Source organism: Pocillopora verrucosa, chromosome 1 (genome assembly GCF_036669915.1).
Source record: "Pocillopora verrucosa isolate sample1 chromosome 1, ASM3666991v2, whole genome shotgun sequence".
Classification (NCBI taxonomy): Eukaryota; Metazoa; Cnidaria; class Anthozoa; order Scleractinia; family Pocilloporidae; genus Pocillopora; species Pocillopora verrucosa.
This window is the reverse complement of record NC_089312.1, coordinates 17,258,702-17,278,221: the sequence shown is the minus strand read 5'-3', so window position 1 is coordinate 17,278,221 and position 19,520 is coordinate 17,258,702. Positions and strand designations below refer to the sequence as shown.

At 36.1% G+C, this 19,520-nt stretch overlaps 1 long non-coding RNA gene across 1 annotated transcript; it reads left to right on the top strand.

Moving 5' to 3' along the window:
* Positions 1-2,522: 2,522 nt before the first annotated feature.
* Positions 2,523-9,125, top strand: LOC131784102 (uncharacterized). Its single transcript, XR_009340185.2, has 5 exons — positions 2,523-2,795; positions 5,715-5,781; positions 6,357-6,442; positions 7,339-7,522; positions 7,766-9,125. It is a non-coding gene; the product is annotated as an uncharacterized lncRNA (long non-coding RNA).
* The last annotated feature ends 10,395 nt before the right edge of the window (positions 9,126-19,520 follow it).

Genomic DNA, 19,520 nt, shown 5'->3' with positions numbered 1-19,520 from the left:
AGCATGTAAATAATTTGCCTTACTTCCCTTTACGAATGCTTTTTTTATGATTACTTTTTATAAGTGCTTATAATGGCTAAAACTGAAGGAGACAAGAAAATCAACAAGCCTGGAAGAGGAGATGGTAGGAAATTGTTTCTCTGCATTCGAAGATTGAGAGTTGAGACATTTAGGTGAAAACTGTGAACTTGCCCCGAAGGATTGAAATATTTCAAGATCCCAACCGGAGTCTTGCTCAGCTATTGGCCGAAAAGTACGTTAAAATTTGTGTTGTTACCTCGAGTACTACGTTCTCAGGATAAAGTGATGTGTATCAATAGCTACAATCGTCGCGTCACAATCAAGTATTCGTACAGTACAGTACCGCTCGCGTATATGTTGATCTAAAAACGCGGATAAAACAGGCCAATTTCAAATTTTTTGAGCTTATTTTAATGCTTTATTCCTGACTCAGCCTCATTTCAGAGAGTTACATGTTCATGTAAAATTGTAGAGGTCTGAAAGTTTATCTTTTTATTCATTTTGTCATTCAGACACCGTCGAGGTTCCACAAAGGTTTTAAGTTTTTTAAGAAGGTCAAAGAAGACAAGAATGCTTTTTATTCTGATGAGTGTAACTATGTGGTGCAGTTCAATGAAAATGTGTGTGAGATTGAAAGTTTTAAGGGGGGAAAAGTTTGTATGTAATAGTTTGTGGTTAAGGCTCACTTGAGAGGCGTGGATATGCATGAAGTTAAAGTTTTGGTGGGAAACATATGTATGACCTAGATTCAAAGTTTTATATTATATCTGCAATTTTGAAGTTTAGTTAGCAACTTACTCTTCAAGTAAGATACCAAGGGAAAAGGTCAACCCCCAATAAAGAAAAAAAAGTGTGGGTTGACACACAGTATAAATTCTTGTCCTTATGCATGTGTATCAAATTAATATCCTGTCATTGAAATGTTGTCAAGTCTTTTGTTGGGAAAAGCCTTTATGACTCTTTGTATCTCTTTACAGCTGTCACCATAAAAGACAAAGTCTAGAATTAGACTAAGGAAACATATTAGCCTTGGAAAGAAAGCAAAAGCAAGGGATCTTCATGATCAAAGTTAATTAAAGTGAGCAGGAGAGAATAATGGCTTGATTTGTTCACATATGCATAAAGCTCATGTTTAACTTCTTGCCTTACTCATGTCTAGTGATGTTATACACACCTTAAGTCAGGATGATCCTAAGCAGACAGTCAAAGAAACATTTCTATATGATTATGGGTTGATATCACTAACAATTCTTCCAGGAATGTTGTCTCCAAAGAAGCAGTTGTTCATCTTCAAAGAAATTGTTTAAAGAAAAATTGATTTAAAAATTGGAGAGATAATTGAACTAATTAATATTGTCATGGGACACAGAAATGTGAAGGCAACAACAAATTGTAAAAAGGAGTAAGTTTCTAAAGAAACTGTGGTGCTGCGTCGGTCAGAGAGTATAGCAGGTAATTTAGTGTTAACAACTGAGTTGAAAATGTAAATTAGCCACCATAAAGGGTAAAAAAGCTGACGTTTCGAGCATTAGCCCTTTGTCAGAGCGAAGGGCTAACACTCCAAACATCAGCCTTTTTACAATTTGTTGTTGCCTTCACATTTCTGTGCCCCATGACAACAACAACAATTTAGTAAAACATTGTCATGAATTATCAAGTTCAATTATCTCTTCAATTTTTAAATCAATTTTTTCTTTAACAATTTCTTTGAAGATGAACAACTGCTTCTTTGGAGACAACATTCCTGGAAGAGTTGTTAGTGATATCAACCCACAATTATCAGTGTAGAAATTTTTCTTTGACTGTCTGCTTAGGATCATCCTGTTACAATCAAGATGTATAATGGTAATTGAACTGGGTGGAGCGCAATGTTTGATTTCAAAATCAAATCAGTGCACAGTATGAAATTGATTTGAAATCAAGTATGATTTCAGACCAAAATTGCACGACATGGAGTTCAATTACTACTTTATTACAACCATTTTGAAATCACTCAGATACAGGAGTTTTAGTCTGTACAAATGTTTTTTAGATCTAGTTTTGAGCTGATTTGTAGAAAGTTGCAAAAGTTGTTTTTCTTGCAAATTGATTGGTTTCTTTAAACAAACAATTGGTTGTACTTTAGTAAAGTCTCCTTATTGGCTGGGAAAAGGTGCCATTTAGAGCAAAAAATAGTGTTATTTGTGAATTGATTGCACCCATGAGAGCCAATCAGATTACAAGGACCACCATGAATTAAAAATGGATGTAATATGAAAAAATCAGAATTGATGTAAAAAAATAAATGCTTTTTCACTTTTGAAGTCTGAAAGATAAATTCTTGACTTGGAAATTTAGTAAGCATTGAACCTTATTCCTTGCCTGTCCTGAGTAAGCATTCATATGTTAAAAATATGTAAGGAAAATGATGAAAATTCTTCCTACATGTCGAGTCTGAAAACCTTACGTGTTTCCGCGCAGTATCTGCAATTCCCGCGTTTTCGCGCATTGTTGTTCGTGAAACGTGCGCGTTTGCTCGTTATGGAGGAGAGCTGGGACATAGTCTGGTTCATTTCAACATGGCAGAACATAGTGGCAGGTGGTTGTGAGAACTGCAGGGAAATGACATCTTGCTTTGGCACAAGGTCCGGAAGTAAAAAGCCCCTCAGCTTCTCGGCAACTTTCCTTGGCTTAGCGATATTTAAATATAGGGTGGAAGGAAGAGGGGCCGCAAAACAGAGAGATGAAGACCATGTTTCCTAAATGCATGCCAGATGTTAACTTGTCAGCAAGAGGTAGGTAAAGAAAACTTTAAAAAACTACAGTTTTTTTAATTTATTTCACCCGTGTGAAATTTAATATTACTGGCTTCGTGAATTTTAGCGTAGGTTTTTTGTATGGGGCAGAAACTCACTCTGTAGATCCTTCAGTGGATCCTTTAGGTTTGGCGTCACACAATGTCCCCTCACCTGATAATCCAAATGAAAGGCTGTACTCTTTTTTACCTTGCTACAGCCTCAAATTAACACATCTTACAAACCAGTAAAGCATTGTGCTAAGTTCAGTCTCATCTTCAAATTTATGTCTCAAGTTACTGAAAAAGAGGTAGCTTCACAATTGATTTAACGCAATGGTAAAATTTCCGCACAGTCCCGTACTACATTATGCATTCAGTTCTTGGATAGAGAAAACAATAACAAAAACAATAAATTGCCATTGGTAAAACAGATTTGTTTTACAATAGTATGGGGTTGTGTGGAAATTTTACCAGAAGCTGCAATCGAAGATGAGTGGCACCCTAAGTTTGGGCAACCAACATTGGGAAATGAAGTTTTTGAAAGAAATCAATAGATATCAAAAGAAATCTTAAGAGCAGCCTTTAGAAAGTTTCTGTATGTTGGTTACTTTATCAAACCCATGTAAACTCACCAACATTGAAATCAGACAATACTTTGAATCCCTTGCTATAACTTTAGCTGTAATAGTATGGACATCATATCTACTGATTCAACTTGTACAGTATTATGCAAAAGTAACGCAAGCAAAACGTGCAAATTTCGTTTTTTGTCCTCACTAATTTTCATCAAAATCTCGTGTGAAAGTTTAAATGACAATGCAAGGGTTTTTGAGGGAAAGTTCCATTGAATAGAGAATATTACATTGAATTTTTACTTCAAAATTTGGGCTAGTAATCGTCGGTTTACTGCCTAGTGCTCGAAGTTTTGCTCTGGATAGACCCAATAGTTTGCCATGTGATTTACATGATCCATCTTTTATATAACATTCATGAAATACACAACAGGTTTCCAAACACACTCCTTTGCTGGAGTTAAGTCATGAATACAAACAATGAGAAATACTCACTAAACTTACCAAGAATAAAGACTTAAAGCAAGGCGTAAAATTGCGCCTAATACAGGCTCCAATGTGACAAAATTTTTCACTTTGGCAAACCAAATCCTGAAAATTAGTTTCCAAATTGGTGACTAGAATGCTTCTTCATAACCTTACCTCAAGATATAGTGAATTAAAAAGATTTGCAAAGATAAATCCGTGGTAAACTTCCTTGTTAAGTTTATGTCCAAAACATAGCACACACATCTCAATCGATAACTAGACGCAATCTTTGCTTTAGGTGAGCTTGAACATTGTATATCATCTACCCTAGTTTCCACTTTGTGGCATGTTAAAGATCTTTTTCCTAACCTAATTTTAAGGGTCTATCTAGAATGCTGACAGAATGAAAAAAGGGTTTTGTTTGTCTTTAAAAATGGCAATGAACTTTTATTGAATTGGCTACCACTTTGAAAAATTTAGGAGCCAAGTGGCTGTCAGAAAAAAAATTAATTTCATGGCCTGTAAAGTTTAGTTTTATACCAGAAAAGACAAGACATAAGCCTGTTCTGATCAGTGTCTTCCTTGAAAAGTCATGAAAAGCCAGGAATTTTGTCAAAATTTGCTTGCACAATACTGTATTTGATCTTTGATATTGTGGGAAGAGTTACTTGTCATTTAAACAATTATAACACGCTACTCAGTGCATTAGACAAAGCTGTGCTGTGTGCCTTGTGACTAAACAAACTCTACACACAATTCTGATTTTTAAGCACTTACACTGGCTCCTTGTTGAGTAGCAAATTGTTATCAAAGTTCATTGCTTACATGCAAGGGATTGAATTATCTTGTACTTGCATATATGACTCATCTATATATTACCCTCCCATGCACTCTAGAAGTATCTTATAGAATTTCAAAAGACCAACTTGAAAACCTAGGGTAACAGGGCTTTGTCAGCTGCTGCAACTAGGTTATGAAATAATTTACCTTTAGATATTTTAACTAGTCCATCAGACAGTGTCTTAAAATCACTTTCACAGTCTAGCACTATGGGTAGAAAGTTTCACATTATCAGCTATTTTAATAAAAGGGATACAGATACAAGTACATGAGATTGATTATATGATTGGTGATAAATTAAATGTTTGAACAATCATATGGTAAATTGTTATGATTCTGATTGGCTGATTTTCCTTTAAAAACACATTTTGTGAGGTGTCTTAGCTGTAGTGGATTTGAATTCAATACAACCTGGTAAATTGGGTGCAGAGGATGTGTATTGCTGAGGTGATTTTGTTATAGAATGAGGGTGGTAGACGAGTTAAAAATATTTGAATACCATTAACAGTGTAGGTATTGTGCCATGTCGCATCAGATTAGGTAAACATTCATAACAAGAGAATTTTCAAGGTAAAATGGCAAACTTTGCAGTTGTAAACAAGGGGATCGTGTGCATATTAAGGAAGTCGCAAAAGTAGATGAATCAGCAAAGTACTCACTGTAGAGTAAGAAGCATGTGACTGTAGATAAGGTGCTAGAAGGGGTCTATAGATATTGTGAAGAGTGTGTTTTATTCAGAGTTAGGTGATCTTTTAATTAAGGTTACAATTTTACTGGTTTGTAGGGTAATATGATTTATGATTCTTGTAGGATAACTTAATCTTAATTATATTTCCAAGCTGCAGACATTTTGCTTGTTGCTTCAAAAAACAGAGCCTGTTATATGTTTAACCAGCAAATAAGGTTTATTAATTTGAGCTTTTGTATAATTAATTTCTCTTAAGTCAACAGTACTACTTGTTATGGAGGGACATGTCCACTCCACTGATCATTCACAGCAAGTATTCATCAAAAAAATTGTGTACTATTTCTTTTAGGGATCTGTATTTCCCATTGTACTGCAATGTAAAACCTTAACCCATGGCTGGATGGGGCAGAAAGAAGGTAGGTCAGCTGCCTTTGGGGGAAGTTAAGTCTATTAACATCAATATCTTTTGCCAAATTGACACAGATTTTGCACTCTTGAATTCTAGCTATTCAAGCTATTCTAGCTATACAGTTAAGCAGTTTTTATGTTCCTATTCGCTCTTTAGAGCAGAAAGTGCCGTTATGGCCTTTAGCTCTTTGTGGTAAAGAAGTGTTGCAACCAATAATAATTAAGGCTTTCCATTACCTACTTCGCTATTTGAAAGTTTTATCTTGGTGATGTAACGCTTACTAAGAGATAATTGTGTAGTGTTTGTGATATATTATTACCGCTTTTTGGGCCAGAATATTCTGCTAGAATTTTCGGTTAGAATCGAATTCTCTCCCCTTTAGAGGGATGGTGGGAAAATTGACCAGGGGAGTGATATGGAGTTTTACTCTGCAGTAACATGGAGTTCACTTTTTTGCCTTCTTTTTTTTTTTCTAGTTTAAGCTTTTTACCTTAGATTTGAGGACTAAATAATTTACACACTTTATCAAGCTGGCAGACGTTTCCACCTGCCAATAAGTTTTGCTCAAACTGTCTTCTTCAGGTAAACAATGGTTTCTTTAAAGAGTAGTCAATGATTTCTACCAGGATTGAAGGTTACAAAATGATATATTTATATACTGATTACAGGTTAGAAATCTGTTCATCTTATTGAGTCCATGGTTATATTTTACAAGTTATACGTTCAGTTTGACAGTGAGATGCTGTCCACTTATTTTTGATCGTTTATCATCTTACCTCTTGAACCTGCTTGGATAAGTAGTCTTTTGGTGAGATCTCTGTAATAAAGAAATCACATTAGGACTTAAACAGCTTTAAAAGTTGATTCTATCTTTGAGGGCAAACTAAAATTGAACTCCACGAAGGTCCAAAATAACTGCAAGATTTCGCTTTTGTGAACTTCTTGAAATCTTCCCGCTTTTTCGCTTTTCCTTTTTTTCGTCAAGTCCATCTTATAGAGCACACGTTAAAGAGAACACGCTTATTTCTGTTTTTGTTTTTATTTCTTCAACATGTAATTCAAGCAATTAGAAAGTCAGCTACTGTCTATTTTATTGTTAAAAAAATGAATAAAATTAAATTAAATCAGTCAAATTCACGTCATACAACTCCGCACGTGGTTCTCCATGGCCTAAAATTCGCCTTAATTGTTTTTCTTGTTGTCAATAATTATTGTAAAATTTACTTTACAGCATTTAGAATTGTGAAGCCATTTCGGAAAGCCACATGCTAAACGGAAGTTATGATATGCAAATTTCATGTCAAAAGCAAAATTCACGTTTTCCGAAGGATTTTACAGCTCTTCGCTCACAGTTTCGCTCTTCTCTGTTTTCTTTCCATCGCTGTTTAGTTAATGTCATAAAAGAGATGCGTTCTTCATTCTGATACATTTGTGCTTCTGGTTTTTTCAGACTCAAAGACTTAAGCAGTACACTGAACCTGGTCTCGTATTGTGTCATATTACGTTTATTTTCTGTCCGTCCATATAAAAGTAGTTTACATTTGTAATCTTAAACTTTCTGCAGATTGCCGAACGATAAAGATTGGGCCTAAGAGAGAATCTATTAGGAAAAGCAGGTGAAATTTGCTGTTTTTCAGAGGAAAAAAGCTACCACAGGAATCACATCGATGAAAAGCTCATCTACACAATGGAGTAAGGTTTGCTCGATGAAGAAGCCATTTTGAAGACTGGCGTCCTGTGTTCCTCAGGTGATTAGACATATTTGTTTTGCAATCTACTTCAGATCGCCAGAGAAGGAGAAAAAAAATGGAAAAAGTATTTTCAATCTCTCTTGGAGAACTTTAACTTTTACTCTGATAGCTTCGACGTTATTAATTTTATTTAATTTACTTTAAATACAAGAAGACCATGGAAAGGAAGGCAAGAAAATTGGGGGTCAACGTTTTTATGGCCCAAATTCTTGGTCTTGATTTCATTTCCCTGTTTTGCAGGTTTGTTCAACCACCCAAAGCTGGATACCAAGGAACACGATCACCTTAAATATAAGACCAGAGACAAATATCAATCTTGGAAAGAAAGCAAAATTGGACGGACACCCAATAGAATAAAATGAAAAATTGCGGTTCGATCCGTCCGATCCGTCCGCCATTCCCCACCACACCCTCCCCCGCCTCTTTAAGACGGCACTTGGCAATTATCAACCTTGGAAGGAAACCATACACAGTTTCCTGTCCACTATCTACAACCACACCAGCCACTTTTAGAAAGTTTTCTTAGCTCTGATACAGAAAAATTTTATTACAGTACAGTATTACAATACAATCTTTTAATCTATATTACAATGGTAATACAATCTTTTTCTTAAAATCTTTTAATATAGTAATATTACAAATAAATTTAGACAGTTGTTTTTCTCCATCCGACCTCCCCCACCGCACCCACCTCTTGTAGACAATTTTCCTAAATCTTTAAAAAGGTTGACTACCTTGTGGTACGAACATTTATTTTCATAAGCATGCGTTTCATGTAACCAAATGTCTGTCTTGACACACATGCGTATTACACGGTGTTATTGACACGAGGTAAGCAGCTTTACAAATACTAAAATCTGCCTTTGATCACAAGTTGTGGACGAAGGTGGATCGACCTCCAATTTTTGCTTCCTTTCTGAGATTGACAATTTATGTTTGGTTTCTTGACGTGGTCGTTCTTCCTAACATCTAAGGAAGGAAGAAAGAAGAACTATGAGTGAACCACGATGTAATGATATAATGCACAATATGTTCTCATTTTGTATAACAACAATTTTGTACAGTTGGACATTCGTTGCATTCAATAGTACCACATTGCACCACAACAAAAAAGAACGATGAATATGTTAGCACTAAACAATAAAATAAACTCACCTCAAAAACAAGTTTCTGTTCAACTGTTATTACCCCGGTAATGTCAACATGTGTCTCCCATGACCTTTCTAAACTTGTAACCTTCGCGGTTCCTGTAAGGGGATAAGGAAAGCATACTGCGTCTTGAATTACCATTTTTTCTTGGTTTCTGCGTTTCTTTTTTTCATGAGGTGCACAACGGTTTATCATATTGCATATGTACATTGATAAATCTCTCGAAAACAATAACCATGATTTGTACTTTTTTCAGAATCCAAAAGACGAAAATACGGGTGAATATATTAAATATGGCTTGTAACACACAGGAATAAACTAAGGAGTCGATGAGGTATTTCCAACAGTTTCCCAAGAATGGTTGGAAAATTTCAGAACAGGATTGAAAACCTGTGCTCACCAAACGTCTGCCGTAATACATATACGTATTAGAAGATGCTGGCACCACAAGGCAGACAACTCTTACAAATAATAATAATAATAATAATAATAATAATAATAATGCCCATCACGCAATCTTTTGTTGTGCTTACCTTACCAAGGATGAAACTTGTCTTAGGTTGCTTTATTGACGTGGTTATTTTTCGTGTAATCTGTGTGGAAACGAAGGACGAAAATCTTAAAACAGCACTTATTATGGACTACATAGCCACGCTAACAGACAAGTCTTCCATCAGAGAAAAAGATTATGTGTTTAATAACACTTTTTAAATTGTGACCATCTTCATTGGTAAGGGCTGTACCATTTTGCGTCGATGTATGATTTTTCTTTTTTCTCTCCCTTTCTCTTTTTTCTGAGCTTTAACTCCTCTGTCAGCCATTATTAATTATCATTATGGCGTAATAATTTATTCAAGCCCTTCTTGCTCCGAAAAAGCTCTAGAATTTTATATTACATTAGTTGGCTATCGGTAAGGAGTTTTGTTCCACTGTATGCTAGTTGCGGATAAACGTATCCATTGAGCGATTTTGTTGAAGAGCTGCGTGTGGGCCGTAAACTGAACTGGTAACGCTGGGACAGCACTTTAAGGAAATGCGATTGTTTTTAAATTACACACCAACAAAAAAAAACAAATTCTGATTTACTGAACATGGGCTGTGAGAGGCCCAGTTCTGCGACATTAAATACCTAAAATGATGCTTTCATATTGTGTGCTTCTGCCTCAGTTGATTGCGTGCAGCTTAATGATAACAAACCACTTGCCTTGGACACCTCATAGAGGCGATTATAGTCCACTGAAATCCAAGACGTAAATATAGATTAAATATCCCACTCTTCCTTGAATTCTGTGTTAAAATTAAAAAAACAAAACAAAACAAAACATCTCTTGTACAAAGTTAAACACCTGATCAGCACATAAGACAGTCCAGAGTCCGAAACAGTTTTATCCTATTTTTTTGGACCAAGTCTTTGCATCACAGATCAAGACTAAGGAAGAGATATTTTGGGTGACACCAACCCCTTGAAGGGCCAGCTTTAAGTCTCCCATCTCTTGTACAAAGTCAAACACCCGATCAGCGCATAAGACAGTCCAGGGTCCGAAACAGTTTTATTTTCTTTTATGGGGACCAAGTCTTAGCATCACAGATCAAGACTAAGAGAGAGCTATAGTGGGTGATGGTACCAGCCCCATAAAGAGCCAGCTTTAAGTCTCCCATCTCTTGTACAAAGTCAAACATGTATTTGATCAGCGCATAAAGACAGTCCAGTGTCCGAAACAGTTTTTTTTTGGGGAGACCAAGACTTAGCATCACAGATCAAGACTAAGGAAGAGATATTTTGGGTAACAGTACCAGCCCCTTAAAGGGCCAGCTTTAAGTCTCCCATCTCTTGTACAAAGTCAAACACCCGATCAGCGCATAAGACAGTCCAGGGTCCGAAACAGTTTCATTTTTTTTTTTGGTGGGGGGGACCAAGTCTTTGCATCACAGATCAAGACTAAGGAAGAGATATTTTGGGTAACAGTACCAGCCCCTTAAAGGGCCAGCTTTAAGTCTCCCATCTCTTGTACAAAGTCAAACATGCATCTGATCAGCGCATAAAGACAGTCCAGTGTCCGAAACAGTTTTTTTTTTTGGGGGGACCAAGTCTTTGCATCACAGATCAAGACTAAGGAAAAGATATTTTGGGTAACAGTACCAGCCCCTTAAAGGGCCGGCTTTAAGTCTCCCATCTCTTGTACAAAGTCAAACATGCATCTGATCAGCGCATAAAGACAGTCCAGTGTCGAAAACAGTTCTTTTTGGGGGGGGACCAAGTCTTTGCATCACAGATCAAGACTAAGAAAGAGATATTTTGGGTAACAGTACCAGCCCCTTTAAGGGCCAGCTTTAAGTCTCCCATCTCTTGTACAAAGTCAAACATGCATCTGATCAGCGCATAAAGACAGTCCAGTGTCCGAAACAGTTTTTTTTTTTTTTGGGGGGGGGGGGGGGACCAAGTCTTAGCATCACAGATCAAGACTAAGGAAGAGATATTTTGGGTAACAGTACCAGCCCCTTAAAGGGCCAGCTTTAAGTCTCCCATCTCTTGTACAAAGTCAAACAACCGATCAGCGCATAAGACAGTCCAGGGTCCGAAACGGTTTCATTTTTTTTTTTGGTGTGGGGGACCAAGTCTTTGCATCACAGATCAAGACTAAGAGAGAGATATAGTGGGTGATAGTACCAGCCCCATAAAGAGCCAGCTTTAAGTCTCCCATCTCTTGTGCAAAGTCAAACATGCATCTGATCAGCGCATAAAGACAGTCCAGTGTCCGAAACAGTTTTATTTTCTTTTTTAGGGACCAAGTCTTAGCATTACAGATCTGGACTAAGGAAGAGATATTTTGGATGACAGTACCAACCCCTTAAAGGGCCAGCCTTAAGTCTCTCATCTCTTGTACAAAGTCAAACACCCGATCAGCGTATAAGACAGTCCAGAGTCCGAAACAGTTTTTTTTTTTTTTTTTTTTTTGGGGGGGGGGGGGCAAAGTCTTTGCATCACAGATTAAGACTAAAGAAGAGATATTTTTGGTGAAAGTACTTACCCTTTAAAAGGCCAGCTTTAAGTCTACCATCTCTTGTACAAAGTCAAACATGCATCTGATCAGCGTATAAAGACGGTCCATTGTCCCAAACAGCCTTATTTTCTTTTTGGGGAACAAATCTTTGCATCACAGATCAAGACTGAGAAAGAGAGATATTTCGAGTGATAGTACCAGCTCTTGAAAGAGCCAGCGTTAAGTCTCCCATTTTTTGAACAAAGTCAAACATCTGATCAGCGCATAAAGACAGTCCATTGTCCGAAACAGTTTTATTTTCTTTTTTGGGGACCAAGTCTTTGCATCACAGATCAAGACTAAGAAAGAGAGATATTTTGGGTGACACCAGCCCCTAAAAGGGTCAGCTTTAAGTCTCCCATCTCTTGTAGAAAGTCAAACATGCATCTGATTAGCGCATAAAGACAGTCCAGTGTCCGAAAGAGTTTTTTTTTTTTTCGGGGGACCAAGTCTTAGCACCGCAGATCAAGACTAAGGAAGAGAAATTTCGGGTGACACCAATCTCTTAAAGGGCCAGCTGTAAATCATTAAAACGACTCAGAAAAAAAAATATTCGACGTATGCGTATTTTTTTCAGTCTTTTGACGGGGAAATTTGCCATATTTGAACAATTGTTACTTACAGAATGAATAAAAAAAACAATTGGCGCATGTGTATTAAAGGCGCTTGTACCATTTTGGCGGGAAAATTATTAATTTTTAAACAGCCCATAATTAAGTATGTTTCTCAAAATCATGATTAAACTTTTGCTTACATCTGGCTTAAGGTCCTTAAGTGCCGCTTTAACTCGCCGGATCTTCGGAAGAAACTTGCTACATCTGTTTTGTACCTCTAAATAGATCCTGACCGCAGGCTTTCTTGTTTGATTCTTGCTTGAAGCATCAGAGATATTCGCCGCTCAGTCTGAAAATAAAAGAAAAATATACGAAATGTTAACAACTGCAATAGACCTTACACAGATAACGATTAAGTGTAGGTCGCGCAAAATAAAAAATCCCCATTAAACGAGCATAATTTAGTGTTGAAATCCTAAGCGCTGGGAAAATATACCAACTAATGTAAAGGTTAGCTGGATGTACAAGTAAACTAAATACGATCGTTATGAAGATTCTAATAAGCTCGAGAAGTTTGCAGATGTTTTTTGGGATGAATTTAAGTTTTAGAGCTTGCGGTCTTCGTCCTCAGGGATTGGGCCATTTAATCTTGAGCTGACAGATCAAAATTTAACAGTCACATAACAAAACACAGTTATTCTCAGTGTCAGTTAGCAATTCCTATGAGATCATGACGAAGTTGGGAACTTAAAAATTTTTTAATTAAATTGATTGAAGTTTTAATTCTATTTTCTATCGTTTCTCGCGTCTTCATTAAACTTTACAACACAATTACCACTGTGCTCCTATTTATATTTCGAAGAAAAAAGCCAAAATGTAAAATAATCCATCCATTTTCGCAACTTCCGGTAGTGTTAAGACGCAACTAGCAATTATGGTGCGTGAAAATTTGTGGTAAAAACTGGTAAATATATGAATAAAGATAAATATTAGAATTCCCAAAAGACATTTTTGAAAAATAACAAAAAGCAAATTATCCGGCTTGTGACAACAAATATTTGTAAGATTATTATACGGTAATTATCTTTGGTAGAAGATTTTAATTAAGAAATTATGACTGGCTCAACAGTCCTTGTTCTGAAACTAAATCAACTAGTTTTACTTTTGTATTTATCACAACTGCTAGTTTAGCTGTATGTTCCTTGCCGAATATCAAAAACCTAGCCGAAGGTTAAAGATCAATGTCAAGAACAATTTGAAAAATTATATCAATTTTGTAGCACTCTTACCCTTTTAATTTGTTGTTGTTGAATTACTGCACAAAAAAATGCATGTAACAGTAACAGATAAACTCTCTTCCTAAACTCCAGAATCCTAAAAATGTTTTAATAAGACTTGAGATATACAAATATTTTGAGCATATCGCAATAGCTTCTAGCCTAAAGAACATTTGACAGTGGACTATCAGATTATTGCTGTATTGAGAAAAAAAGATTTGATTTTGAAAACAAGGTACCAGTTACTTTGGGTCAGGCAATTATCATCTGGGAAAGAATTATAAGAAAATGAAAAGTAGGGATATTTTTAGGGATATTGGACCTGTTTTTTTGGCCTGGAAAGCTAAGACATTTGATATATGGCTCTGAGGTTTACATCGACAAAATAAAGACCTGAAATTTTGAAAAATTTACCAGAGATCTAAATAAAAGTACTTTTAAAAAATATCAGCTTCAGGACCACTCTGTATTTAGTGAAAGTATTAAAGAACTTGGGTGTTTGACGGTTGGGCTCAAAGGCTGTTTTCTGAATCAAATGTCAAAATTTTTAATTTTATAAAAACAGAAAACCCTGGTGCAAAATATTCAGAGTATTTTCCAGCAATCTACTTTAAAAATCATATGAAAAATCAGTGTTTTGAGAATTTTCAATTCGGTTGTAGCCTTAAGACTCGAGGCAGGTGACAGTAAGACTTCAAGGTTTCAACCAATTTTCATTTCGAAAAAAAAAATGTAGGAACATTTAACTTATCAAATATCTAAAATAGAACTCCTAAAAATTGCGAGAAAAGTAAATTTTTAACCCATGCTAAATCTTTGATGGTTGGGATCATAGATCCTCATCACAAAAGTGAATATAATATAATGATGCCCATCAGATATTTAAAAAGAGAATTATGTAGAAAATATCAAAAAACTCTGGTACAAGATTATCAGGGTAATAATAAGTGCATCATGAATGGGATAAAATATAACTCTTTTTTGGACCGTATTGAGTTTTATTTATACAAAGCTTCAAAAGCCAACAAGTTTTACGTTAGGCCCCTAACAGTATTATTGTTTTACTAAAAAAGGTCGAGCATTGAAAAATAATCGAGAATTTGAATTTAGCTTTTGGCCATAAGAGTATAGGCATAAGAGAAATAGGCGTTGACGTGTTAGTAAAAATATGTAAAAAGACTTCCTTTTTGTTATAACACCTCTAGTACAAAACTGTCGCATTCATAAATTTGTCAGCAATGATGGAAAGAATATTACGAAAAATTTTGGGAAATATGAACGTTCTGAGCTCGGTGATTTTTTTCTTTACTTACATATTTGACGACAAGGCTCATTGCAATGTCGAGTGAGTGGAGTGTTAAGCCTATGAGTTATCTTAAAATAAAGAATATTTGGAAAAAGCCACACAAATATTAGGTTTGGTAGCAAGTTGAATTTTGTTTTGACTTAGAGCGAAAAAAAAACCCTATGAGAGTGACGTTCCAAGGTACATATTAAACTAAGTGAAAAAATGCTAATATTGTTAATGAAAAAGCCTGGCCCAAAATTTATCAGAGGATTGAGAAAGAATCTTAGAAAAAAAAAACTCTAGGAACCACCTGTCTCAAAAGAAGAGTTATAATTTGATTGTGACTAGCCTCAAGAGCTGATAGCTCACAAACTTGACTTTTATGGTTCAGGGTTTAATTGGTTAAGATGAAAAGATCAAAATTATGAGAAACTCAAATTCATCACTAATCAAAAAGAAGAAAACAAAAAAAAAAAATGGGATTTTTTGGAGTAAACTAGATTTAATATTTATAGGGTTTCATACAAAAAACTGTATGAAAAAAAATCGATGTTTTGGGCAATTTTTATTTGGTTGAAGCCTCAAGACCTAAGGCAGCTGACAGTAGGACTCCAAGGTTTCAATAAAAACAAATTTTGAAAAAACAAATTGTGGGACCAGTAAATTTGTCAGAAATCTAAAATAGAACTCCTACAAAATTGGAGAAAAGCCAATTTTTGAGGCATTCTCAATCTGGATTTGTCTCGATCAGGAAACATTTGGCATTTGATAGTTGTGATCAAAGGTTCTCACTCCAAAAAGGCCAATAAAAGACAATGCTACCCATCAAATATCTAAATAGAGATTAATGCAAAAAATATCAAACAATTGCAACTCTGGTAAAAAATTCAGAGCAAGTATCAGCGATCGCATCTTAATGGAATAAAAATAAATTAAATTTTTTTTCTGAAAACATCGAGTTTGACACAAAGCTTCAAAAGCTAACAAGTTTGACATTAGTCCCCTTCAATATTATTGTTTAAGAAAAAACAATAACAACTAACAAACACGTTTAAAACGAATTAAATAATAAAATACCATAATTATAAAGAACTTCATAAAATATTAAAAATAAAAAAAATTAAAAAAACCCTAAATTGAAAAAGTTATAAGGAAAAATTAAAAGAAGAATTTTGCTCCTGCCGCCCTAAAAGTCACGTGGTTCAACAAGAACTGTCATGGCGGTGGCCGCCATTTAGGATTTGTGTTACACGCTACTGTGTGTAACAAACCACTCCCTTTAACATTTAACGAAGCAATTTGATTTTCCTTTCTAACAAAGAGAAACATGAACACTGTCTTTCTCACAAAATGTATGTAAACGTAGATTATTTACCTTAGGAAAAGTCGTGACAAAATGACATCACTGATCCTTGACTTTGAAGAGAAACCACTCGGTTTGGCAATCTTGAAGTAAAACACATGAACGGACAATATCCAATTGAAGTAACATTGTTGAAATACCGTATTTTCCTAGCCCCAGATTTGCGGAAAAAGGCGCCGAAGTTTCTTGTAGTCCGTAAGCTCCGTTCCACGTGCAAGACTAAGTGCAAATATGAATATTAATTTTAAAGCTTATTTGCAATTCATATGATTTACTAACCTAGGTAGGCCGACAAAAAATCATTTGAAAGGTCCTAAGTCACCGTCGTTCAGCTGAAAAACGAAATAGGGTGCCTTGATATATAGTAATTACGGCTCAGTTAAATTTAAGAAACAAGTACAGCCATCTTATCAGTTCAGTTGTAAAAATACGTACTCGAGCTAACATGATCCAAACATATTTTCCCCTTAGGTGATTCCTCAGAAAAAAGAGTTATCGAACAATTTATTTTAAACTTTCCTTAAATGTTCCCTACTAATGCCTGTTTCGAATAATACAATTTAAAAGATAGGTCACATTGCTTGTTTATAAGATATGATGAGCCAAACTTACCCCACTTATGCCTGTACTGGCATCAATCACGCGCGTCCTTTCATCGGTTCACGGTACATTTTGAGGTTGCTGGAAGCAAGAGTATTTAAAGGAAAACTTGGGAGGTAGAAAGTATCTAGAGTATGGAACAATTTGATATATATTTTATGAAAAAATCACGCAATTCTAAACGATATTGATTCAAAACGTTTCTCGAATCGTTGCTTTCAAGGTCATAATTTGCATCATCGAGTAACGGGTTTTGTTCCCGCTTTTAATCATATCTTTTTTTCCCTTCTATTAATTATTTTTAACTTCTCCAATTTAAAGGGGACAATTTGTATAAAAAAAATAATGCAATAAAATGATAAGTCACGGTGCAGGTTAAAGACCATCGTACCTCTTTACCTGGTCCACCTATTAAAAAACAATACCGTGTTCCCGGAATGTGCGCGCGCTTATTCGCCTGATTACGTTATGCGCAGTGCAGGATGCGCAGTGCAATTCTGAGGAATCACCTTAAGCCTGCAGACAATTTATCTCCTCCCTCTGCATTCCGAGTCAGTGGAGCTCCAATGTTGTTTAATCTACACCCGTGTCGGCGCATAATGTCATTAGGAAGGGAAGGCTGTATTTTACACTTCCGACCAGATAAAGGCAATTAAGCACTTTAAATGTGGATAAAAGTCAGCAGAGGGATATCTCTGGGTGTTTTAAAAAACTTCAGAGCTCTATCCTTCTTTTTTTCTTTCGCGTACTCAAGAGAGCTGAGGCAAGCGCGAGGCGAACACGGAGAGCGAGGCGCATTCAAAGGTAGGAAGGGGCACATATTCCAGAAAATATACGCCCTCTCTGAAGGCTACTTGTGCTTTTCTGTGGAATTGTACGATCAAACTAAATGGAATTTTAAGAGTGCCCGAAAGAATAACGAAACAATCAAACTAAAGAGAATCTCGAGAGTGCGCGAGATACTAACAAAACAATCGAAACAGAGAGAATCTTTAGAATGCGCGAGATACTACCAAGACAATGGCAATAAAGAGAATCCTCAGAGTGCGTGCGATACCATTGAAAACAATCGAACTAAAGGGCATCCTAAGAGTGCGCGAGGAACAAACAAAAAGCAATCGAACTGGGGAGAATCTTTATAGTGCACTAGATACTAACGAAACAATCGAACTAAACGGGTATCTTCCGAGTTGGTGGGAAACAAACGAATCAAACGAACTAAAGAGAACCGTGAGAGTGTCGGAGATACCAACGAAAAAATCCAATAAAAGAGAATCATTCGAGCGTTCAAGATGCTAAGGTAAAAAACGAATTAAAGACCACCCTAAGAGTGAACGAGATACTAACGGAAAAGTGCAATGAAAAAGAATTCATAACTAACGTGGTAATCAAACTTAAGAGGTTCATCAGAGTGCACGAATCGTTTAACGAAACAATCGACCTAAAGTGATTTCTTAGTGAGCGCAAGATATTTGCGAAACAATCAAAGTGGAGAGAATCCTCAAATTGTGCGAGGTACTAAACGAAGCAATTGAACTAAAGAGTCCTGAACTGAAGTGAATCCTTAGAGAGCACGAGATATTAAGGAAACAATCAGATTAAAAGAATCCTCAAAGTGAGCGAGATACTAAACGAAGCAATTGAACTAAAGAGTCCTCAAAGCGCACGAGATATTAAAGAAGCAACCGACCTAAAGAGAGTCCTAGGAAAGCGCGAGATACTAACGAAACAATCAAACTAAAGAGAATCCTTAGAGAGTGCGAGACACTACTGCAACAGTCAAACTAAAGAGAATCTTCAAAGTGCACGAGATACCAACAAAACGATAATCAAACTAAAGGGAAACTCAGGGTGCTTGAGATACTCACGAAACAATTGAACTAAAGATAGTCCCAACAGTGCTCAAGATACTAACAACGAGTAAGAATCCTCAGAGCGCGAGGTATCCTAAGAGAAATCGCACTAAAGAGAAGCCTCAGAATGCAAAATATAGGAGCACAACAATCGCACGAAAGAATATTTCAGAGTGCGCGAGATACCAACAGAACAATCGGATTAAAGAGTATGCTATGAGTGTGCGAGCTACCAACGAAACAATCGAACAAAAGAAATTACTCAGAGTGCACAAGATATTAACGCGACAATCGGTTCAAAGAGAGTCCTCGTAGTGTACGAGACAATAACGCCACATTTGAACCAAGGAAATTGATCAGAATTCTCGAGATGCTAACGAGACAATCTATCTAAGGGGCATTCTAAGAGTGCGCGAAATTATAATAAAAGGGTTGAACTAAAACGAATTCTGAGAGTGCGCTAGATAATAGTTACAAAATCGTACTTAAGAGGTTACTCAAAGAGCGCGAGATATTTACGAAACACTGGCCCTAGAGAAAATCCTCGGAATGCGAGAGCAGTTACGAAGGAATAGAATTAAAGAGTTTGGTCAAAGTGCGTGAGATATCAAAAAAACAATCGCACTAAAGAGAATCCTCCGGGTGCTCGCGTTACAAGCGAAACAATAATAAACTAAAGAGAATCTTCACAGTGCGCGATATACTAACAAAACAATCAGATTAAATAGATTGCTCAGAGTGCGCAAGATACTAAAGAGAGAATCGAACTAAAGATAGTCCTCACAATGCGCAAGATTCTCACCAAACAATTACATTATAAAGAACCCTCACAGTATGCGCGATACTAATAAAAGAATCGAACTAAAGAGA